The 25,241-nt window shown below is 39.4% G+C and overlaps 1 protein-coding gene across 5 annotated transcripts in view; it reads right to left on the reverse strand.

The window, feature by feature from the left end:
• EYA4 (EYA transcriptional coactivator and phosphatase 4) overlaps positions 1 to 15,718 on the reverse strand; it is a 158,477-nt gene extending 142,759 nt beyond the window's left edge. For 2 of the 5 annotated variants that reach the window (XM_048075748.2, XM_066994264.1), the window contains exon 1: positions 14,773 to 14,935. The gene's annotated coding sequence lies outside the window, so the exon portion shown is untranslated. Of the gene's footprint in view, positions 1 to 13,819; positions 13,845 to 13,943; positions 14,081 to 14,772; positions 14,936 to 15,439 lie in introns of those variants that run through there. The other 3 variants (XM_066994266.1, XM_066994265.1, XM_066994267.1) reach the window with 3 other exon arrangements.
• Positions 15,719 to 25,241: the final 9,523 nt, after the last annotated feature.

Here is a 25,241-nt window from a genome sequence, read left to right on the forward strand (position 1 = left end):
AATTCAGACTTACAGTTTTATCAGCACTCTACTTACTGGTCTAAGATATCAACAGCTAAATTCTACTACATTTTGAGCCCAGCTAAAGCTGCTGATTATAACCAACTGCTAACACAATGATTTTTATAATGGCAGTTATTCCAATTGCACTTAGACCAAATCCTTTAGGGTTTAGTTTTATAAATTTGTAAAAGAGGAGAAAAACCATTAGAGAAGTCAGTGATTTAAATAAGACCAACATTACTCCCTAATAAAGATATAAAATTAAAGGATAATAGTAACCTCGTGCTGTTTTATGAGGCAATAATCCAGTTACCAATTCAACCTTGTAGTTTATCCCATCAAGAGAACCAGATTAAAAACAGAGGGAGGGAGGGCACTCTTATCCCTGTTATACTGCAAGTGTTTCTAACTGTTTTTAACTATTTTAAAAACTGTTGTTAAAAGTCTTAAACTCACAGACAAGCCAGAATGAAGAAAAATGTCTGTTTCTGCTCTTGATCCAGTCGTTACAGATGTGGCTTTAAAACTGATGAAGTGTTTTATGCTCCCAGATAAAAATTTTACCTTTCTAAGAAATGTCTTAATTAGAAGGATTCCTGACTTTCCTCATCAACAAATGCATTTAAATATAATTTTTTATTTATTTATTTTTATCTGGGGGAATAAAACACTTCATCAAATTTAAACTGCAACTTCCAGGACTCCACCATGAGGAGAAACATGTGTTTCTTCCCAAAGATACACCCATAAGAAAAAAAACAAAAACAAAACCCTACACAAGGATCTCTGGCATACCACTTCGTAAATGACTGAAAATGCAAGACAGCAAGGACACAGTCTCTCCCCTAACAGTGATTTCTTCAGCCTTTTATTCAACAGAAAATTGGGATTGCAACAAATAAACAATTGACAGAGGCAATTTTATTTCATAAGAGATGTGGAAAAAACCCATGTCTTGCACCTTTCCCAAGCTCAAAACAGAATGTTAAGCTTGGGAACTCACAGGTTAAAAAACATCCTTAAAGCATGAGGCATTTCCCAAGAGTCTCTGAGCCTGCTTCAGGCTGTCCACTCAGCCAGATGCATGGGTGATGGTGTTCCAACAAGAGTCCCTCATCTGGAAGAGGATCTTGGCAATCAGAAGAAAATTTTAGTTCCTTTCACCTTAACCTAAAAGGAGCAAGAAAGACTTCTCTTGCTCCACTAGAAGTTGCTCTTGCTACTTGAAATAACTGGGGGGAAGGGTCCTCAGTTTCTACCACATCAACATTTTTTTGAATGAGAATCCCACGCTGGGGACATCGTCAGATTCTTTTAATTCTTCTTTAACTGCAGAACACCTACTTTGAGGTAACCTATATAACCTGTATTAAGGTTATATCATGGTTATGCTCTGGTTGTATAGTAAAGGAGCTGCGCAATACCAGTCAAGTTTACTATATTGCTTTTACATTATAAAGTGTGTCAATAATAAGTCTAGAGAATAAACAGAAAGGATGCTGCTGTAGTTAACACAATTTGTAGCCACAAAGAATCATTTCTGTTATGGCCACGGCCTGGTTAAGAGTCAAAATGTTAAGTGATAAGTGTTCACAAAGAATATTTTCTCATTTTCTAGTTCTCCACTTCACAAACCTGTGATAGCAGAAGTACGTAGCGCTTATAACTGCAACTGAAGATATGCAGCACGTGTCACAGTAAGGTGCCATTGTGTGAACAAATAAGCACAGCCTCAAGGCTCTGAACTCCCCCAGCCTCAGGCAAGCCTCTGTCTATTTTTTTTTTTTTGTGCCTTTGCTACAAAACATCTGAGGAGGAACATACGGCACTATGAAAGGTTATGCATGAAGACCACAAGGAAATCAATTGCTCCAGAATCAGTGCAAGAAACTGTAGTGCATATGCACTGTGATCTCACTAAATTAGATGATTTCATGATCATTTTTTCCCCTAAGAAATTAATTTCTTGAAAGGAACAAGAGAGATGGTACAGCCACTGCCTAACATTCAAGCATTTCCTGCCTGGAAAGCATTTTTCCCTCTAGCCGTCTGCATGCATATCACCTGCAGTCTGCTCTGAAATAAGATAAAATAGAACCTAGAATAAACTAAAAGAAAAGGAAACTGAATCCTGATTTAATAGAATATCAACTTAGCCTATAGCTATAGTTAAGAAAAAAAAAAAAGTTTTTTGTACAGTAAAAACATGCTGCTTTCTCAGTCTCTATTAGTATCACATTTGGAAAAGAAGAAAGATCCACGCTCCAGATGAGAAATAATAGTGATGTGCTTTATAACCAAGCTTTCTTCAAAATTCTCTGTTAGCAGACAAGCAAATAAGAAAAACCATACTAATTTAACACATTTAAAATAAATGAAATTATAACATTAAGGCTTTCTGAAAACTGGAGATCATTGTCTGTCCTTGTTTTGGTAGAAAAAGAGAGCAGATCAGCCTTCTTATGTTGTAAGGCGAAATGAAATTTCAGCTCCTAACATAATTTCTGAAGAGATGTTACTTGATATATTTCCCATGGTTAACTATTTTTTAGTTTTGCAGGCTTCTGTGTTTTCTCTTATGCTGTATCCTCTTGAAAGGAATGTCAACTTTAATTGAAACAATTCTTCAGTGGAAAAAAACAGTAAGAAATATTATCATTTATATCTAACTTCAAGGGAGAGCAAATGATTAACAAACTTTAAATATAAATCTAATAAACAGATAAAAAGGCAAGCAAAGCCATCCTGACAGTAGGATCTAAACACATATTGCTTTTCTGAGGAAAGCTGCCAGGTGGAGAGAAATATATACAGTGTACAGAGTATATTTATTTATTTATTTTAGCTCTCACATTTTTATTCCTGCATTCCTTTTTATCAGAAGGATCCTTGCAGGAGGTAGAAGTGGCTTTGAAATCTTTCTAAAGGCTTAGCTGAGGTAACTGGTCCCACTACCTGAAATCAAGGTGGGTGAAATGAGCCTCCCAGAAAGCTCTTGCTGTGTTACAGAAACAAACCTTTCTCCACCATCTAGGGAATTAAGAGAAATATGGAATGCCTCTCTTTCCATCCCTTCTAATACTGTTTTTTTTTTCCCCTAAGGCCTTCATCTCTAGAGGATAAGATAAGGCCTTCTTTGGACCCCCATGGTTTCAGTCAATTTTTGCTTTGCTGAGAATGAGAATTTTACCCTTAGAGAAGTTTTGAAGTTTTCCTCTAGAGCTCCCTGTAGCATGCCCAGGGCACGAGTGACCCCCAAAGCCCTGGCCCCCAGCCAGCCAAACAACCCCATCTACGAGTGACCTCCAAAGTCCTGAGGTCCCTCTCTTAGAGGCCCTGGCCCCCAGCTGGACATGTCTCCAACCACGAGCGACCCCCAAAGCCCTGAGATCCCTCTGTCAGAGGCCCTGGCCCGCAGCAGGTGGCCAGCCTGGCGCACCATGCCCAGGCCGTAGCTTATTTTAGCTCTGGGTACGTCCAGCGGCCCCTGGTGGAGGCAAAGCTTCTTGGCTGGGCTCTACATCCTGCTGGGACTGCAGCAATTCACATTTACTGTTGGGATGCTTAAATAGAGAAGTCGCATTGATATTCCTTGTTTTTAGTTATCAAAATTACACCAGGAATTCATACAGCAACTCGCACAACCTGAGTAGGCTTTGGGGAAAGGATGAGTGCCCACACGCACCTCCCAACTGCTGGGCTGCATGGAGGAGACATGGGAGGGATCTACAGGACCTACTGAGGAACAAATAATGAGCGCGGCCACGTCCTCTGTGACACCGAGCCCTCACCTCAGACCCAACTGCATGGGTGTCAGTGTACCAGCTGGGTGGAGGAAGACATGTAGGAACACCTCAGGACCTGCTCACCATTCTTTTTCTTCCACTCTACCTGGCATGCATGTGCAGAAGACCGTGCACATATCTATGCTGGGTATGCAATGTATGTTCTATTCTATACAAAAACTGTACATCCAAATTAGTAAGTTTCAAGGTTCAATGCCAGATATTATCAGCACAAAAACAAAGGAAGTAAAAATCAAATCTGGGTTTCTATGATAGTATGACAATAACCCTGAGGCTTGGATTTACAGGGAATCCAAGGTCTGCTCAGTATTCCTGCTGGAAATGAAAGGGTGTTTGGTTGGTCCCAGTAACACAACTCAGCCATTTCCACATCCTGAGACAACAAAATTATCCACTCTGAGTTTTCATGAATGTTAAGAACAGGGGAGAGGGCTTTGACACTAATTAGGTGTTTATAGCTCTATATTCATCTACTTTCCTCTTATCTCCTCCCTCCTCTTAAAAATTACACAGCTCTAACTAGGACATAATATGCTATTTTTTAATATCTTGCCTTCTGAGCATGTGAATTCATGCCAGATATTAAATAGAATAATTGAAACAGACAAAATTCATGCCACCAAACTGTGATACACTGAAAACTTCTCAAAATTCCAGTCAAATAATTGGCTTTCATGCCAGTCACTATGAATTCATTACACACAGTCATGTAAATTCTGCGTGATCTTTGGTGAACATTTGTACCATTGTCAGTTCAGTGCAGTTTTCTTCCTTAAACTGAGTTTCCTGAAGGAGAACACTGCTTGTGTAGTTATCGTGGATATTTTATTCAAGAAAAAAATCAGCTCCTGATTTTTTCTGTATCAGATATTTCTGAGTAGGAAGCAACTCAAAGCATCACAAAACCATTTGTTACTGGTTAAAAGCAACACTCAAGACAAAAAGGCATGGCAACACAGACCAAGAGGTCTCTGCCTCAGTTATGGAAGTAAACAGGTAAAGGACTGCAATGGTCTGCAATGATATATCAGCCTGCTGTCCCATTATTATCACACAAGAAAACAAGTAAAAAGTCAAGAAAATTGAAAGATTTCTTGGCAAATGGTAAACAACTGCAACCACTTTGTTTCCTTTACTTTTGGTAAAATAATGCTTCAGTGCAGCATTTATTTGTCTTGCAAAGCTGGGTATGAGTTTGGTACCCAAATATATCTCAGAATGACTCCCATGCTCTTCCTACCACTCCCATCCCACACTTGTGTAACAAATATCAAGGACTAGCATTCAAAATTTTTTAGTGCAGAATTATAACTCAGTCATTCCTCCGTTATCCTAACAGTTCAAAATATGCTGCGAAATTGCCAAGATTGAAAACAGAGCTGCGAATCCCCTCGTGCTTGGGGGCTTCCCAACAGTTAGATAAAGCATGCAGCTACACAGACCTCTTTTGACTCATTCCAGATTAATCAATTACAGGTTATTTCAGCCAGAAATAAATAAAACAAATGTGAAGACTGCTTCTGGACTCAATTTGTAAACAAATCTGATCAAGAACCCCACTGTGTTCTCCTAAAAATAAAGGAAAATTGGTCTGCAAAAAAAATTACAAGTAGTGTTTTCAAACTTATCAGAGTTCAAAACCACACAAACCTTACCAAAAGGAACGATGATCCTCAGGGAAAAATAGTAATAATAATAAAATAATTATAATAAATAATGCAAAGATGCTACACATACATGAATACTCTTTTATAAATTTAATTTGAAAAAAATAGATTTATTTTCCTACCAGCTGGCCATTTCAATGTTTTGAACAACTAGAGTTTTTTAGGGGAAGGATTTTATTTTTTACTACATAGCCTATTTTTGTTAATTTCTGAGACATTTTGCCTCTCTTTTTTGAAGAAAGTAGCTGAAAGCAAACCAAATAAAACATTTCACTTCCTTATAAACAAGCCACTGAAAACAGAAAGAAAAAAGCTATGTTTGGTCAGCCAGAATATTTAATGTGACACTGTCAACTTGAAAATATTAATTATTTATGATTTCCTCTCCCCAAAAGATCTGTCAAATTTACCTCTCACACAAATAAATAAATAAATAAATAAATCATCTTGTGACACAGAAATAGCATAAGTTAACAATAAAGATTATTTTTAAAACAGAAACCATATTTATCATTTGGGAGAACTTAAAAAGAAGCACATCCTCCAGTAAAAGCAATCAGCAGTTTTATATATCAAATTAACCCAAAGAATCCAATCATTTGTTAAAAAGAAAGCTGTGACAGCATACTATCTATACATCTTATTTGTTTTTAAAAATCACGCCACGCTTTCAATGCTGTATTCACCAGTCACATGCTTCAATGAGTATGCAATGCTAGCTATAGAAGAAATCCAAACAATGGCTAGGCTTCCTCAGAACATCTGGGTGCAGGGAGTAGAAGGCAGCTCGCCCATCCCTCCCAGCTGGCAGCATCCCCCCAGTTGCTCCTGCACCCACCTTGGGTGTTTTCATACCCAAGGTAAGGACAATCACTACTCATCCAATCTCAACAGCAGCACCAAGCCTGTCAAATTAAAATGAAACAGTCAGAAAACAATGAATGAAAAGGAGCAAAACTCTTATGTTCCATCTTTGTACATCACAAAGAAAATGTTAAAAACAATATTAAAAGTGCCATGCAGTCTACGTTTTTGACACTGCCTTTTTGCCTACTTAGATTTTTACTAGTTGTGGTCAAATTATGATCATTCACTGGAAGACATGCTGTTCAATTGTTTAGTTATTCCTATGGTCTTCTCCATTTTTTCTAGCTTCCTTTCTAAAGCTAGAAGAGGTTGCAGCTCTCCAACAGTAGATGCACCCATACTACCTATGCAGATGATGTCACTCCTCTTGCTCCATGCAGTTCTTTGTTTAAACAGTTATCATTCCTTTTTTGGCTCTGACACTAATCTGATCATTTGCCATGGCCTCCAGGGTTTTTTTGTTTGTTTCTTTCTTTTTTTTTTCTATTTAAATAAACCGCTGATTTATACTGAAGCACAAACTGTCTGCTTGTTCTGAGTTTACTGAACAAGCTAGAAGACTCTATCAGCATCTATCTGCTCTCTATCTGCTCTATCTGCTATAGTCTATAGTCTCTATAGTCTATATAGTCTGCTATATAGTCTATAGTCTATATATAGTCTATAGTCTATATATATATATAGTCTATATAGTCTGCTATAGTCTGTAGACTCTATCTGCTCTCTTTGTTTACTCTTCCCTCAATCTTCGTAGTAGCAGTACTGCAGTTATTACAGTCTATTGACAGAAGTACAACATATTTTGCAAGAAATTCTCTCTTAGGTCAGTAAATGATCTAATAAAAGATAACACTTCACACAATCTTACTAGTTTTTGTATCACCTATAAAACAGTAGTTAGTTTTGATTTGACGACTAACCCTTGAAAGGCTCTGTGTAATAGTGCCCTCCTTTAAGATTCATTAGCAAGTAAGTGTTTTTGAACTCTATATTTAATTTCCTTTTTAATCCATTTCATTTATGTTGAGTTGGTTTTGTATCCTTCAGGTTTATTAAGCAAAATGTCATGTCAAGTCAAAAACCTTACAGAACTGTATTACATCACCACTCTTATCTCTAGAACTTGTACTCACATCAAAAATAATATTGCTAGTTTGGCATGATAGCTTTCATAAGCCTGTGATGCAGTATACTATGCACATTTCAGTGTTATATGTGAACAACTTACAAAAGGCATTTGGAACGTGATAGCATGTAAGTTAATACTTTGTGACAGTGGAGACTAATAAAAAATCATTGCCATAAATTAAGCACTTGTCTACAGTGACAGCTAAGTAATGGCCATATTTTAGAAATTATTCAACCTCTTTCCACAGGAATAGTGGTAAAAGAACACAACCAGCTGTGAATGCTATAGGCTTTGGAGATGACATTTTCCTGCTAGTGCATTTACACTCTGCCTCTCCTTCGTGAGTGCTGCTTTTGGGCACCAGTGTCTAGACCTGGAAGGTTTATGTATTCTGGTATCACATCTGATTTCCTGCATTCCTCTGAGAACATCACAGCCATCCCCTTCAAAGATACCTAAACTTTCTCCATTGTTTTAACCTGCACGTATAGCAAATTATTTGCAGTAACTTTAATTTTAGCTAAAGAACACATTTATGACAACTTTTGATTAAGTATCAAGCGACCACTTTTACAGACAATGTTTTCATTCTGAAAAATTCCACCTATTCCACAGACTTGACCCCGCACTTCAGTTAATAGAGGTGGCAGATTAGGTAACCAAGGCTGTGGTTCCACAAGTATTTCTGCAGCACCAGTGCCAGTTTCAGCAGCGTGGGTGCTGCCACTCATTCCGACCTTTGCATCGTGCCAGCACAGCTGTTTGTGAACCATGGTGAGGAACGGATCCAGCTTAAACGAGTGGCCAGCAGAGGAGGGGTAAGGGCTGCTTAAGAAGCACTGCCACCGAAGGAGAAACCACAGCTTCACACTCTTCCTAGCTCTGCCAAAGAAAATGGATAGACATAGAAACTTCAGGTACAGTCAGCCACGCACATGAACTAGTCGCAGCTTACTGGTATCACTGCTTGTACCAACCAAGGCCCCTAGTGAACTGGCACCATGAAAACAAAGGAAACAGATGCTCCTCTTCCTACAGACCCTACAGTCTATCTACTGGAGTCTTAGCCCTGATTTGACAGCATCTCTTTAGCTACAGTTGAAATCATGGACTCCCTGAATGTAGATTTAAGACTACAAGAAGCAAGGTAGTTTCACAACAACTGTCAAGGATTAAGCTCCTTCTGTTTCATTTGTGTCTTAAACCAAAAATCTGCTGACTACTCAGCTAGTCCTTGGAGAAATTAGAGTATAGTTTAATCACAGAATTGGAAAGCAAGCCAAATCATATCTAAATAGCTACCAGAAATGTTTAGGAAATACACAGCTGGCCATTTAAGGTGAAAGATGCTATTCTTCTCATTGCACTTGACTACCAGCAATACTGCTGCACAGCAAGCTCAGCGTGCTTTGAACAAAAAATGCTTCTCAGAAGGTGCAATAACCAAATTAACATGAACATTACTACAGCTCCTTCTACCACACCAGATTAGGGTTGTGGTGTGGGAAGACATGTGGGATGGCTCAGTGGAAAAGCATTTGAATCTTTCCACTCTGGAAACCTACCACAGTTCCAAATCTTGCCTCAGGGTAACCTGAAAATTTTATTTTGGAGACCCTTTCCCAGAATACCATTACTCAGTTTGTAAAACCTCTGTGCTGTTCAGCCCCGTTAGTTTCCAGCTCCTTAGCTCTCTGTATTAAGAAGACCAGAACAGGAACATTAGACTGACTCTGAGCTGCACTGCTAGAACTTGGCAGGGGAAATGTGCATAATCTGTCTGAGCTATGCCTGTTTTTGTGAAACCACGTCTGCGCTGGGACACTCAGGAGAGTTGGAAGAAAGACCTCACATATAGTGTGACGTCAGTATGCATAAGCTGAAGCATACCGAGTCTTGTTTAGTTGCTCTCACGTGGGAGCATGGTGACCTTCATTTTCTGCAGTTCTCTGGGAATATACTGCAGTAAATAAAAAGGAACATCCAGGTGGGATTTAACATGTTAAACTGACTTCACACCTTTCATTGAATAGACTTAGCATTCATGAAATGTCCCTGAGTAAATGCAATCCGGCTGTTCACTTCCATGAGCAACAAAGTTGCCTAAAAGGAATTAAAAGAATGTAGTTAATTGACAACATTTCTAACAGAATCACTTTCAGGAATAAAACTAATGTAAAAGATATTTCTGTGGTCATTTATAAAGTGTTATTAAAAATATATATATATTCTAACACAGGAGTATGAAAATGCCTTAAAAGGGGGGGGAATAAAAGCAAAACATGAATGTATGATTTTGACTTTTTTACCTAGCCCTCCTTTATTTTTCTCTAAGCATTGTGGGATTACTCCTCTGTGCATGTGATCTCACACATACAAAGTATACTACAATACCCGAAAAAATAACAGACTGCTCTAAGAATAGAGGACTAGATACTCATCTGGCATAATGTGAGACCGCTCCAGTAATTTCAACATTCCTACTCCAATTTGCAACAGCAAAGGATCTGGCACAAAACATCAAGCTAAGTTTCCAATTACCTCATGCACCAGCATTGATTTCAATAGTTACATACACATAGTCATAGAGAAGAATTATTTGAAAAGTTGCAAACTCAGCTCTGTATTTCTTTTACTTTTGTGGGTTAAATCAGACCCTTCATGGTATTTTAATGTAGGTTTTTGTGGTTTAATTATATATGTGTCAAGAGCAGAATATTTGCTGTGTCTACCCAGTTTTTTAAAAAAAGCAGCGGTAATTCTTTATGCTGCTGACAATGTCAACTTACACTGAGTCACGTCGCAATAGTAGTAAATTTTAATGTTGCCAAAAAACGTAGTATGTATTAACTTAAATGAGTAAGTAAAAAGTTATCACCTATATGAGAGTTAGTCTTCTATAAGTGAATAATTTGCATATGGGAGGTCTTTTTGCAGTTTGCTGCTCCAAATCAGTCAAATTGTATAGTCCAGGAGGCAACCCCAGTGCAGAGACACAGTATTCAGTCGGCCCAGACAGACTCTGTTCTTCAGAGACAGCACTTAAATTACATACAATTAAACAACCCTACACATGTTATTCATTGTGCTGTACTTCTGTGGACAGCTGCTTAAGGAAAAATTGCCAATTATTCGTTTTATTCTAGAAAAGGGACACAGACCCTCACAATAATTTAGGCACAGAAAACCTCCAAAATCTGGCTTTTAAAAATTCATTGTAGTGACAGTCCATATCAGAATTTAGTCCAGTACCTGAGTGTAATAGCTTAAGACAAAATATATACTAGTCTCACTGGGATATGAATCTCTGAAAGTTCTGAAGATAATCACTTCTTATGATAATCTTCCCTTGTGATGAAGAAATTTAAAACAAATAGAAAATAAAATGCTTAAACATTAGTATTCCTCAGACAGCCATTAGCATTTGACATTTTGCTCAAAAATCTGACAGCTAGCATATAGACAGCTCTGTGAATGAGATTACCCAGTGATGCATTTTGATATAGGGTAATCAATCATCAAAGTAATTTTACTTTTTACTATTAAAGCAAAAGGTGGGCCGCCTATTCGTCACATTTCTTGGGCTTAGAGAAGCTAAGAAGAAACCACTTTAAAATATTTTTCACCAGGGTCCCATAATACAGGCATCCCAAAAGGAATCCTTCTGGCAATATTACAACCTACTATGTGGACTAAAATGTAAATTTTATTGCCTTTTCAAATAAATTTTATTCTTTACTTGACAGATAAGCACTCTTCATATCAGTTCTTTTACACTGCAAAGTGCATCCAAGTTCCTTTAAGCACTTCTGATTTAATGATAGATTTAGTAACAGTGCAACACAGAAGTGTGGACTTCGCCAAAAAAAAAAAAAAAAGTTTCATAAAAATCTGATTTCTGTATAGTAACATCTAAAATGTCACCTAATACATATAAGCAGAACAGAAAGTTTTTAATGTATATTGTAGCGAATTGTAGCGGATAGGTCAAACATCTACTGACCTTAAAAGCAAGTAAAGAGATTTTTAATAACCATTTTTATTTAATTTCAAAAAGAGTAGCAGCTTATGCCTTCAGCAGAACCCTGCCCTGAAATCTCAGGGGTGATTAAAGGGCCATGCCAAAGCTGAATGGTTTCAAATATCAAACTATACTATTATGTCAGGGCCAGCAAGATCAATTAGCGCTTTTCAATGACAGAAAGGTTAAGTTGAACACACATTTACACAATATTTAAATATAAAAAAGGAAAATATCACATATTAACTTAATACTACATATTAGAAGTTTACTTGTAAACCTCTTAATTGATGGACAAGTATCAAAACTTTTCTTCCACTTGCACAACATAAACACTGCTTTTCTCAAGCAAAATGGCCAGAAGATTATGTATATGTCAGACAGTAGAAATAACATTGGATTCACAAGTAAAAAGTAAGACCTAAGGCGGACAAGTGTTTCTGCTACCAGACCTGGTTTAGTGCTGAAATTTCATAAAGCTTTAAAAAACACTTGATAAACTCAACAGATGTCTCTCAGTCTGACAGTCCTGTGTTTGCATTCTTCTTGCAAATCATGACAATACTAAAAATGAATGAGAATGAATAAGTACACCACTCATAATTAAACCATGTTCAACTGAAAGACAAATAGAAAACCACTATTAAAACAAGATAAACAAGAAAAAAGATACAAATACTTATCTGTAAATGAATTCATCTTAAATCTGGAAAACAAACAAGTGTACAGCTTCTGCAATTAAAAGCCATACAAGAACACTCATGACAGGAAGCAAAGGAACTTACATTTCAGCTCCCGGTATCATAAGGATACTCACTGGAAGCACAGGTATGTTAGAAGTTAATTTGATACCCGTTAATATAAGTGTTGCCACAGTAAACATAGCTTGAACAAAGTAGCATACTATGATATCAAATAAAGTCAGTTTAAAATTAAAAGAAAAGTGTAGGAAATGAAGAAAACTTAAGAAAAATGCACACTGTTGAAAACAGTGATTTAGATTGAAACTGTATTATTTTGAGTAAAAGCAAAGCAAGATTACTTTTGTTTGACGATAGATTTGAAAATGTCTCTTTTTAAAGCCCATTTTATTTATTTCTTCAAGGAGTGATTTGAAATATTTACTACCAGACAGTACCTAATTTTAGGTTTTAAGTGCTTTAACAGCTCTATGAAATATGATCAGCAGCTGCAATATAGAAGTATGCTGAATAAACTCTCCTTATAAAAAGGGAGACCTGTTTTACCCCGAGTTCATAAAATCCTTACTTTCACGAAAGAAAAAGATAACACATAAAAACTTCACAGTTACGTCCTACAGCGTTTGACAGAAATTCCAGGAATTTCTTTCTTCTTTACGAATTAACTTTCATATTTAATAGAGGAAAAAGTAGTTTAAATCTTAACACTTGAAGATTGTATTGAACATTGTGCAACTCCGCCAGGTCATCATGGAACCAGGTACGTTTCCCATACCAAGTTTCAGTGCTTAACATTGATTAATTCTAGGACTAAAAAGTAGAACGCGATATATGAAAGTCACATAAAGTTTAAACAGTAGCTCTGAAAGCTTGCATCAGAGGCTAAAAATATGCAACAGGATACTATCTATAGCTGGATTTCTAGTTGCCTTGTTTGAAACATTTTAACTGGAAACTGCAGTTACCTGGGAACTGACCAGTTTTGTACTCATTAAATTCCTTGTTTAGAATTTATCAGTTGCATTGGCATTATCCATGAGGCAGAATAAATTTCTACTGCAAAGTGTTGCGAAGCCAGTAATACACACAAATCCTGCAAGAATAACCTTCAACTAAGCTTATTAGCAGTACAACCATATATACATAACTATTTATAGGTGCATATGCATTATCTGAACAAAGGTACCTAAAAGGTTAGTCAACATATTCCTCTTTTAGTTTTATTAAATTTGATTGAAGACCATTTGGTAACGCAAATACCAGAAACTTCAAAAGAAAACAGGAAGAACTGTTTAAGACGTAACCCAGCTAATGTTAGATGTCAAAACAGACAGGAAGAAGATAGAGAAACGTCAATCTGTATTTCCACTTACTCACAATCTGATACATAGTGTAGGTGTGCAAACATTTGTAACTCGGCAGCATTTCTGAGAAATACTTACAGGAAAAAGTCAAACCCATGGTAATTTTAGGAAACTGCTTTTTGAGCGTTAAGGAAATGAAACAATGAAAGAACCCCAGCTTTAATACAAGGTACAGTCTTCAAAAAATAAACAAATAAATATTGAGGTCAGACCAAAAAAAATATTTACTCCACGGTGAGAGAAGATGCTCGCTTTGCATACCTCACTGTAGCTCTAAACTGCTGCTTAGTTTACCTCGGACACAGTTTCTAGTCTTAGCAATTCTTTTCTGGTGTCCCACGCCCGCAAATAAAACCTCGGAGAAGTGAAAACACTGGTTTCTTACTGTTCTAGCACGATTTCGTGCTCAGATTCGAGCCAGCAGAGGCGCTCCCCGGGGTTGGGCAGGCGTGCGTCCCGGGAGCGTTGCAAGCAGCAGACACTTCACACCGCCACTTGCTGGGTCCCGGCGGCCCCCCGAGCGCCCCGCTACCAAGTCCTGCCCGCGGGATAGCGGCCGGGCAGCGGCGCGCCTCCCTGGCGCTGAGCAGCGCTCGCACAAACGCGGGTGAAACTTTAGACGCCGGTGACCGCTGGGCGCGGGGTCCCGCTGGCCTTGCGGGGGCTGCTCCCCTCGGCCGCGGTGACAGCCCGGGGGGGCAGCTCAGCGGCCGGCAGCCCTCGGGGTTTCGGGCACGGAGAACGGTGCCGGTGGCTCCCCTCGGGCACCCCCCGTGCCTGCTGCCGGCGAGCGGGCGGGCGCCCCCCGGTAGGGCCCGGCTGCCCTCTGCCGCTCCCCGTGCCCCGCTCCGGGGGCTGCGGGAGGCTCGGGCCGGGAGCAGTGCGGTGGCAGCCGGTGGAAGGGGGGCCAGGGCGGAGCGGCAGGGGCCGGCAGCCGCGGAGGGGCCGGCCGGGTGGGGAGGAAGGCAGCCGGCTCGCACCGGAGGGCGGATTTCTGCCGCTCGGCTCGCCCGGTGCCCGGGGCCACAGCCCGAGCCGGCTCCGCGGCCCCTTCCCACGGCGCTTGTTTCGCGGCAACGTTTTGTTTTGTCGGAAAACAATGCTAAATGAGCCCTAAACGCAAGCACCCGCTCACACCCATCCGCACGGACACGGGCACATGCGACAGCGAAGCGGCTCCCGGCACCTCTGAGGGGCGGGAGGGAGACACTCACCTTCTCGTAGCCGCCGGGATATGCCACTACCTTTATTTTATGGCCGCTCCTTATTTATTTATTCTCGTCCCTTCTCCGAGCCGAGGTTCCCCTTTTGCACTGTTCCTCTGGCAAAACCAGGACATCCCCCCTACAAGTCCCCGTCCCCCCCCCCCCCCACCCCACCCCCCCCCCACACACAAATAAAGCGCAACTCGGAGCAAAACGGGAGGGGAGACTCGGGGCGGGAGGGGGAGACGGAGGAGGAGGCTGGTGCGGGAGAAGCCAAACACTCTTCGCACTTCAGCGAGCGCAACCAGTTGCCTCTCACGCAACAGGCACGTAAGGAAGTTTCCCTGGCAAGGGACGGGACCTTGCTAAGGAAAGGTAACCCCCTCCCTGCCGAAAAGCCCGGTCCCGAAAGCGGGGAGCTGCGGGGCGAGGAGCGCAGCCCCGGGCGGTGCCGTGCACTTGTGCCGGGAGGCACCGGCCCGGCTGCCCCGCGGCTGCCGCCCGCCCCGGCACGGCACGGCACGGCTCGGCACGGCACGGCACGGCTCGGCAAGGCACTGTAGAGCCTGGGGGCTGCTCCGTCCTGCCGTGCCCTGACCCCGCACCTTCACTGTGCCTGCGGAGCGTTGGTGGGAGCAGAGGAAGGAAAAGGAGCTGAAGGGCCTGGGGCACTGACCCACTTGAGTCCGGGTACCAAAGCCAGCAGTTCACTTCTCCCGCCTGTCCCCTCTTGTTTGTTCTACAAAGAACCACCACAGTAAAGCGGTTCTGGCTTCTTGGGACGGTTGGTCTTCTTTGAAGGCTGACCGAGCACCACAGAGTACCCTTTTACGGGATGCGTTTGTCTCCCTCCTCTCAAGCTCGTCAGTGTGAATGGAGACACTTCCTGCTTGGAAGCTGAAGGCTGTTTTCTGCTGGAAGTTCAAAAGCTGTGTTTGGTCCTCTTCGCTACCCAGTGTGGATAAGGGGAGGAAAATCCCTGCCTAGTCACTTTTCACACTCTTACCATCAACCGTGTATTTCCTCTTGGGTTTCACTGGGTGGATTGGCTGGCTCTTGTTCAACCAGTTGCATCACCCTCTTTCTGTCAAGTAATTTTGCTCTTCAAAGGGATAAAGTCAAAAATTCAGAAGATGAATCAGAAGTTAGGCCCTATAGCTGGAGAGAATGACAGCAACATTCAGAGAAATGCCATGATCTTCAGAAGAAGCACGTCAGAAGCTTTTGAGCTCAGTGAATCACATGAAATGGGGGGGTGGGGGGGTGGGGGGGAAATTGCATACTCCTGAAGACTCTTTCCTACCTGCCTTCCATTTGCTTGGTCTTGCATTCAATGATACTATTCAAAGCATTACTTGACTGAAGCTGTCTGCCTTTGAATTTTATGATTTGCATCCAGTGAATTGTACAGACAATGGTCATCTTTCTCCTAAATAATTTCAGACTTCAGATGACTAAAACTTCATGAAAACAAGTCTATAAAAAACTTGTATTTGCTGTCTTGGGAGAGTCGCCACTCAGAAAGAGAACAGACTTGGAAAAATCTTTGACCTACACAAATACAGCTAGAAAAACATTTAAACTCAAAAAGCCCCCAAAAGCCAGCCTTCAAATTGACATAGTCTAGGACAAGCCAGAAAAAAAAAAAAAAAAAGGAAAAAGAAAGTGAATTTTGAAACTGGAAGTTTAGAGAGCAACTGGCAGGGGGAAGAACTCAGATTTGCAGAAAATAATTGCAATTGACAGCCCTGCTACAGAGTATCAGTTGTGACTCACACCAGCACCCATCTTGCTAACAGACTCCTTCTGTAGGAAAACGTGCTAACAGCCCGTTCCTTTTGAGAGGACTTTTGTGAACAGCAGTGCTCTAATATGAGGCACTTGAACACGATAATGAAGGTTTTCTGAAGTCTGGTTTCCTTCCACTTTACTTCAATGAAGCAAATTCCTGCTACAGGGAACTGTCACCAAGTAACCTGGCTTGTTTTAATGTTTTAATAGACATACCACTTTAAAGCAAACTTTTAACCATCTGTTGCACCCCCTCTTAAAATGTAAGATGCAGGTGACTTAACAAGATTACACATAATTTTTGTTGATGTAACCAGTTTCAGATTGAGGAGGGGTGGGAGAACCTCACTGCTGTTACCTGGCACAAGGCAAATCTCCCAATAAAGGGCCTAGACTTGCTGTCATTGAACATCATTGCTCTTTTGCTATAGATTTCGCTGAAAGCAGGCAGGGTCCCATACAAAATCAATGGGCCTTTGGCCTGGGACAGGTGCGCTGAAGGAAGTCCTGCAGAAACTGTTATCATAAATGCACACTAATTTTTGGCAGTGGTTTATTGCAAATATGACTTTTCTGGGTAGTAATTAGATGATGATTTTGGTTACATTGGTGCCGTTGGGCTGAAGAAAATTCCAGTGCTTAATGGAAGTGACCTCAGTAGGCTCCAAGTCCAAAATCTAGTGCAGTGCACTGGGTCTTATAAATGACTCTGTGTGACCATATAGAGCCCTGCGTGGAGAAGGTCATGCTAGAAATAGTCCTAGCGGAGCCCAAGGAAAGGCTGTAGGATCCACTTTTACACAAGAATAGAAGAATAATACCTTATCCATTTAAAGCTACAGGGGAATGTAAGTAGGCAGGATGTAATTATCTAGACTGGTATTTGGCCAGGCACTCCTACACTTGCAAAAAGTACCATAGGGTGTTTAATGACTGCAAGTGTTCGATATTCTTGGTTTTACTTCTTATATAAAGACAGCATTTGTGATCATATATACTTCATGCTTGTTCAATACTGAGTCAGCAGAAGAATTTTGCCCTGTACAAATACCACTTCATACAGTAACTTGGAATTTCCTTGCAGGTCTTCCATGCAAGTACCATAGGCCCAACCCTCCTTACCTTGTGAAGGCTAATGAGATTACAGCCATAAATAGTATGGTTCCAGATAATCATGTTTGCACATGTTATTACAAACAGTAAGGTTTAGAATCTTTATAAATAATTTTGAAACAAAACCAATATGCTTTTAGATTGCATCTCAGTAACAAAAGGGTATTTTTTGTTGTTGTTTAGTTGGCTGACTTTTTTTTTTTTCTTTTTAAGCAACTATACTTAGACACTCTAAGATAATCAAGTGATCGACTGCTACTATTTTGGCAATGTATCATTATTATGATTTGTTGAAATGCCTATCATATGTTGCATCTAGCTTATGTACCTGTTGTGAAGTTTATTTTACAAAAGCATGGCTTTGAAATATGGCTGTTAATTTTCAGGATCAAGAATGAAATCCACAAGTGTGTTAATTAGGCTAAGTTTGTGGATCTGTATACTTAAGATTGTTATTGGTGCTTCGTGGCTTTATAGTCATAAAAAGAAAGAATGAATGGGGGTTCTTTTGCCATGGTTATCAGATTTCAGGTTTAAAAAGAAAGTGACCCACCCTTTTCAGTAATTTGACATCCAGAGTTCAGCTGTGGGTTCAAAAGCAGGTTACAACTGGCTAGTCATTGTGAGTTTGAAGTGCCAACTGTGCCTTTAAGTATGTTATATAACCAATTTTTCAGTTTCAGTTTTCAAGTATGCCATCATTTAAGTGCTTTTAGATTTCCGTATTTATTTTCTTTTAAATCCAAACAAACCTGGCCTCAATCACAAGGTTTCATGTCTCCAAATAGCTGAGCTTTTCTAATATTTTATTTTGAGTGCCTACGTTCAATACTTCATCACATAGATATGTGCTGTGGATGGTGCCGAACACAGTGCCGGGGTGTCCTCAATTATCTTCAGTGCTTACCAGGAGAGGGCTCTGCTCTGCATCCCATACACAGACAAAAGTCTCACTGATACTAGTGGAAGTTTTGTCTTTAAAGCTTGCCTGAAATAAAGCTGGCTAGGTGCAAAGGAAAACCTGTATTTTCCAGTTGGCTGTGCAGGCAGAATGAGGTGTGCCTAATAATTTTTATTTTGTATTCTGCAATTATACCAGGATCTTTCTTTCCTTCCTGGGAGAGACCTACTCTCTCCTTGCAGCAAGATACCATTCCTTCACACTTCATGGAAGTTTCATGGATGTAATATATGGAGCTTACCCAGAAAAGTTTCTGGGTCATCTATTTTTATGATGAGCCACACCTTCGTTGTCACCACGGGACACAAAACTATGCCTACATTAATCAGGGCTAGCACGCAGATCTGTTAGCTTGGTTATTGGTGTGCTTTTTGCTCTCACCAATCAGCGTTCTGAAAAATGCCCTGGTGACGTTCAGGGTGCAGCACGGGCCAAAGACCAGTCCCAGTGCTTTGTCTGATGCAACCATCCTGTGTTGGAGAATATGAGGGTTTTAATATAGTTTTAATAACGATGAGAGTTTTAGCCTTACAGAAACACTGCTGTGGCAGGGCTGAGTAATCCCCGGACCATTTACATGTGCAGGTGTAGCCCAAAAGTCGCTCTTAGACCTGCTCCAGAGACAGACAGCATTGTGTCATGTTGCTGGGGAGGTGGGAGAACTGTCAGGGCTGGTAGCACCTCACCTCCAGGGCCTCAGCACACTGGGAGGTCTGCGGGTGTGCCCTGGACTCATCCGTGTTTATTCTGGCAGTTGAGTCTTGTTGCAGATTTCACATCATCACAAATAAAATAAAGTGCAATCCTTGAGTGATCTATAAAAATGTGAACATTTATATCTGTTTCATTAGACATTAGTTCTGCAGCACAGTGTAATTCCCTTGTACTTGCTTTTTAATTGATTTCATGTTAAATGTAGTTTCCTGACTTTCTGATTACTTCTAGGAATTTTCAGCCATTTTTTAAGCTTTCTCTTTGTTATTTACATATATTTACAACAGAGTAACTTTGGTATGGCCACCTCACTATTTCTGTAAATCTATTTAAGACACCGTCAAATTCTGCCAGACATAAAACCTAGCATTTTGAAAATAGTTACATATATAGGTAATATAAACCAAAGACATGATATAATCATGTTACTGTTGCTAATCAGAAATGATCTATGTAAGTGAACACTGGTGTTTATTACTCAGTTATCAGGCAAGTTTTGTTTTCTGGTGAAACCAATGGCAAAACATTCATCAGTTTCATTGTCAGCAGGATTGAGCTGGTTATGAAATAAACTCAAATATAAATTCATGCCAAGAATTTTTTTACTACACTGTAACATCATATTGTTGCTGTATTGCATTATAATGTAATAACATATATTCAGTAAGGCATAATTGACCATGAGCTTTCTCACATCTTTGATAGAAATAAAAATGTCATTGCAAAGTGATGCTACAAATGACATTATATATTACTGTGACACTAAAAATAACCTTGTTTCTTCCAGAAACCTGATTGAATTAAATTCTCCTAGTAGTATAAGATTAAATGAAGCTCAGGCAATTTCACTCATTTATTTGCAGGTGGTGTGCAATAGAGGAAGGAAACACAGAAAAACTATAAAATGAAAAGCAGAGATTCCAAAAAAATGATGTCAAAGAGTGTTTTTGGAAGAAACTGTTTTATTTCAAAGTACAAGTTCCTTTCTCCTGTTAAAGTGTTATATTCAAAGTCTTGAGACATTTCTGAAATTGTAAGATACAGTTCCAAAAATTTATATCGATTTAGGCTGCTATTTTATTTTTAGCACTTAGAGTATGGTAACAGGCAGAAAGCAGTGCACAGCATTCAGGGACGCCTGCCATTCTTTTTCAGAAAGTATTACAAAATTGTTTTTCATTGGGATATTCCTGACCAGACGTTTCAGATGTTAGTTTCTCTGAGGATTTAATCCTGAATCTCAGAGATATAAATTAGAAATAAACTGTTTAGGTTATTTTAAGGACATTTAAACAACAGTCCTAGGGGGTCTGTTTTTCACGTGTCTGTGAGCTAATCTTGAGGGCAAGCTCAGTGTTAAGTCATTCTTTATGTACTGAAATCTTAGGACATCCAGCAAAATGTAAATTTGTTCCTTTCTGGCTGTGAGGTGATAAACATATTCTGTAGTTATTATATTTACATTTGGTTACTTACAGACATTTATTTGTAATGCATATATTCTGGATGGGGGCTTATTGTACTCTGTGAACACACAGGCAGACACAGTCCCTGCCCCAGAGATCTTACAAGCTAGCCCCACGTAAACAAATTACTGATATAATTCTCTTGTGGCACAGTCATCCATCTGCTGAAATCAAACTTTTCACTTGGAAGGAAGCACTTCAGCTTTAACATTAATCAGACTGATGAGTATCTGGAGCTTTAGACCCTAGTACTGTAAGTGCCCAGGGTTACATAGGTGATGGAACTGAGACATGCGATAGAAAAGCAACTGCTTGAAATATTCTCTAAACCACAAGCTGCGAATTATAAGATAAGAAGATGCTAGTGTGAAACTAGGCCACATGGCCTTGTTTCAGATAACTGAATAATGTTGATAAATCAAGAGCTATGAGAGTTGCCTGAGCTGCCATCAGCTGATCTTTCCATATCAGACAAGTAGAGCTTAAGTTAGTTCTCTGTTCCATTTTCTGGGAAGAAGAGCCCAAGTCAGACAGACTTCTGTGTGTGAAGCATTGAGTATTGATGCAACAATATATGTGCACTTTTTTCTTTGTTTACACATTAGTTTACAACTGGGCTACAGGAATTCCAAGACAAGAAAAGGACATTTTAAGCAATGGTCTCCAAAGCAGGCCCAAGCAGGTTATAATAGGAGGCAGAGAGTGCCATCAAGGAAAACATGCTCTCCTAAACCTTTATCTTTTTTGATACCTCTCCCACTGTATTCTTCTTTTCCTCATAACATTTTTTTTCCCAAGGATTAAAATGAAATGGCATAGGTTCTGCCACATCTCCTAAGTTGTTTCTGAGATGTACAAGTGTTTGTTTCAGCTCTGGTTTCAGAGTATCTTTGCTATGACAGTGAAGAGAAGAGGGCTCAGGAAAGGGACCCGTGGGATGTGAACCACAGCTTAATATGAGAGGAAAGAACAAAGCAGTTAATATAAATCTTCACCCCTTGTTCTATGGTACATTGAAAGACATACAACGCTCTCTTGCTCCTCATCTTTTCCAGTAGCTGACCACACTTGGGACTGGCTGTGAATGTGAGTACCTTATTAGCATGTGAAGGGCCTTTTCTGCTATGAAAATGAGACTAAAGGTTGAGCTTCATGTCAGAAGAAAAAATACATATCCTAAAAGATGACAATCTGTGTTTCATTTTCCCTGCCCCATATCCTGTTCTGGGAAAACTTTTCTTCACTTCTGACTTAATAAAAGCATATGCACATACTGAACCTTTTTATTATTATTATTATTTTTACTATTCACACTTTTGAAGCCCAGAGAGAGACCAATTTACAGGGCCTAAAATCTGGGGAGAGTTTTGCTCTGGAAACAATTATTTTCACTGAGAAATATTGATGAGGTGATTACCTAAGAATTCAGTGGTAGGAAATGGAAGAGGAGGCAATTTCTGGGTTTTGAAAGATCATCAATAACAAGTGAAAACAAGTCAGGTTACTCAGTGGGTTGTTTATACAAGGGTGGTTGTTGATAAACGAACTTCAGATTGTGTATTAGAGATGCACAGTACCTGTGTACTTGTGCAAAGTGTAATAAATTTTACTGCTCTCAGCTTGTGAGTTGTGCATAATATCACAGAATCACAGAATCATCTAGTTTGGAAGAGATCTCCAAGATCACCTAGTCCAATCTCTGACCTAACACTAACAAGTCCTCCACTAAACCATATCACTGAGTTCAACATCTAAACGTCTCTTAAAGACCTCCAGGGATGGTGACTCAACCACCTCCCCAGGCAGCCCATTCCAATGCCGAACAACCCTTTCAGTAAAGAAGTTCATCCTAATATCCAACCTAAACCTTTCCTGGCGCAGCTTTAGCCCATTCCCCCTCGTCCTGTCACCAGGCACGTGGGAGAATAGACCAACCCCCACCTCGCTACAGCATCCTTTAAGGTACCTGTAGAGTGTGATAAGGTCACCCCTGAGCCTAATCTTCTCCAGGCTGAACAATCCCAGCTCCCTCAGCCGCTCCTCGTAAGCCTTGTTCTCCAGACCCCTCACCAGCTTCATTGCCCTTTTTGCAATTTATTCAATCTTTGCAAACAAATAGTAAAATCCTTATAGTAGTTCTCACCATCACATTTTTTTCCATTTTTTTTATTATTATTATTTTTTTGTAACCAGTTGTAACAATTTTCGTTAGTTTTCATTTTTGTAAACAAGTAACAACTTCGGGAGTAACTTCATTTTATTATGGATGGAGTTTAATACTACCTACTGGGAAAAAAATTTAAAAGAATTGATGCTAGGGCAATATATTGTTTTGCTTTTCCAGACTAATTCCATAGATGGTTCCATATCTTAGGCAACATATACCATGGTTATGAAGCTCGAATATGTGGTGTCATGGCTTTGCTCTAGCTTTGTTGTACTTAAGTCTTCATATTACCACAGATGGCAGCAAGAGGAGGTGATTTTTCAGTTGTGTAAATATGTGGTTAATTATGCAAAGCGTAAAAAAAGTGACTTCCTTGATAAGGAGGCAGGTGGGAAGTGCTGAAGCCCTTTCTTTGTTCTGCCAAGTTCAGCATACCTTGCAGGTGACATGGCAGAGGTGTTTTCCCACATTTTTTCTAGGTACCCTCACTTCTCAAAATGAATGGTAACAACATCTATGTCTTAACTTTGCACCCAGTTGAACGTTTAAAGAATGTTTTGTCATAATGAAACAGTTCCAGCAGGAAAAGATTAACAGAGTGAAAGTGAAGTAGTTTGCTGAATTATCCAGGAACATTTCCACTTATCCTCTTCAGTATCATGCACAAAGTTTTAAATGAATAATAAAAACAAATAGTATTTCTAGAAGGGACAGGTACTGGTGAAGTAATTACACTTTCTGAAAATCAGAGAAGAGTCAGGGGAAGCATAACGTTTGCTTCAGGAATTATTCTCAAGTGAATCAGTCTGGAAAAGCAAAACAATGTATTGCCCTAACATACAACCAAGTGACAGCAAGAAAAGATGAGTTCACCTGCTTCCCTGTGGCAGAGGTTGATTTCCTCCATCAAAAGAAAGAACCACAAAAAGAACTTCCTCAGCCTGTATAAGCAGAAATGTGTTTTTTTTCCCCTGTTATCACCAATATTTTGATGAAAATTGGAGTAAAGAAAAATAATGCTTGTCATTTTAATTCTGGAAAGTGCTTGGCAATGAAAATTCTTACAGATTTTAATTGTGGAGGAACAGACCTGAAGAATAGACTTAAATAACATCTTCTGTTGGAGAAATTTCTTTGTCTGAATTGTTCTGAGGCTCTGCAATAGTTGCAGCCTGTATTATAATCTGTAAGAAATGTCCAAGGAAGGAGGAATTGCACTCTTGTAACAGCTGAGTTTGGTGACATTTATAATATTGAGATAACAGGGTGTTGACATTGGCCCATATTTTTTCCCCTTGTGATCATGTTCTGTTTGAAGTGATTCGATATGTATCATATTTGTATAACAAATACCACATCTGTAGTTTGTACACAAATGTCTGAGAGATTGTGTCCACATTATAATTCTCTAAATTTAAAAAAAATAATAAATATACATATATATATGCATGTTTACAAATAAATTCAGATTTTCAGGCAGTTTTTTAAGATTATTAGGTAGCTTATTAATAATTCATATTTAGTAGAATTTCATTTATGATTAAGTACCATTCTCCATGCTTTACGTTAGTCTCAAGAATTGCCAGATCATCTTCTGTTTTGTTTCTCTGGATTTTTTAGTTTTAAGTCTGCAATCTTCAACTGATGCCACAAAAGAAATTGCATTAGTACTTTCCTAATATAGAAGCTGCTTTTTAATAAAATAATACTTTCTGAAATTTCCCTCATTTATTTGCTCATACAGTATTTACTCATACATCAGCGGGTTAAAGTTTATTTCTTGTAATGTGCATAAATATTTCTAGCACAATTTTACAAAACCAAACCAAACAAACAAACAAACAAAACACAAGGAAATAAAGTATGAATTATGTTTTTCAAGGAAACACACAAAGTCTGAGCTCGACAGACCTTTCATACATATGGAGCTTTGGTTACCCAGGTACCTCTTTTCATAAAGCTGTAAACAAATCCTCTGTCTACAGAAGAAGCAGGTGATTAATGTTGTCAGTGAGATTTCTTCCATCCCCACAAGAATCCTAAACTAGTATTTTCCCTAATGTTTATACAAGTTGTCAATACTAAATATATAGAAAGAAAAACAACAACAACAAAAAAAAACCCCACATGTCAAAAGGTGAGAAAAGAAGAAGAAAACTATAAATACATGAAAGACAAGAATCTTTCATACATCTATAGGTTTAGTGGTTGTTTCATTCTGCATAGTGATTATAGTTAAGCTAAAATTACTATAAGAGGAGGCTAA

The sequence above is a fragment of the Anser cygnoides genome, chromosome 3 (genome assembly GCF_040182565.1).
Source record: "Anser cygnoides isolate HZ-2024a breed goose chromosome 3, Taihu_goose_T2T_genome, whole genome shotgun sequence".
Classification (NCBI taxonomy): domain Eukaryota; kingdom Metazoa; phylum Chordata; class Aves; order Anseriformes; family Anatidae; genus Anser; species Anser cygnoides.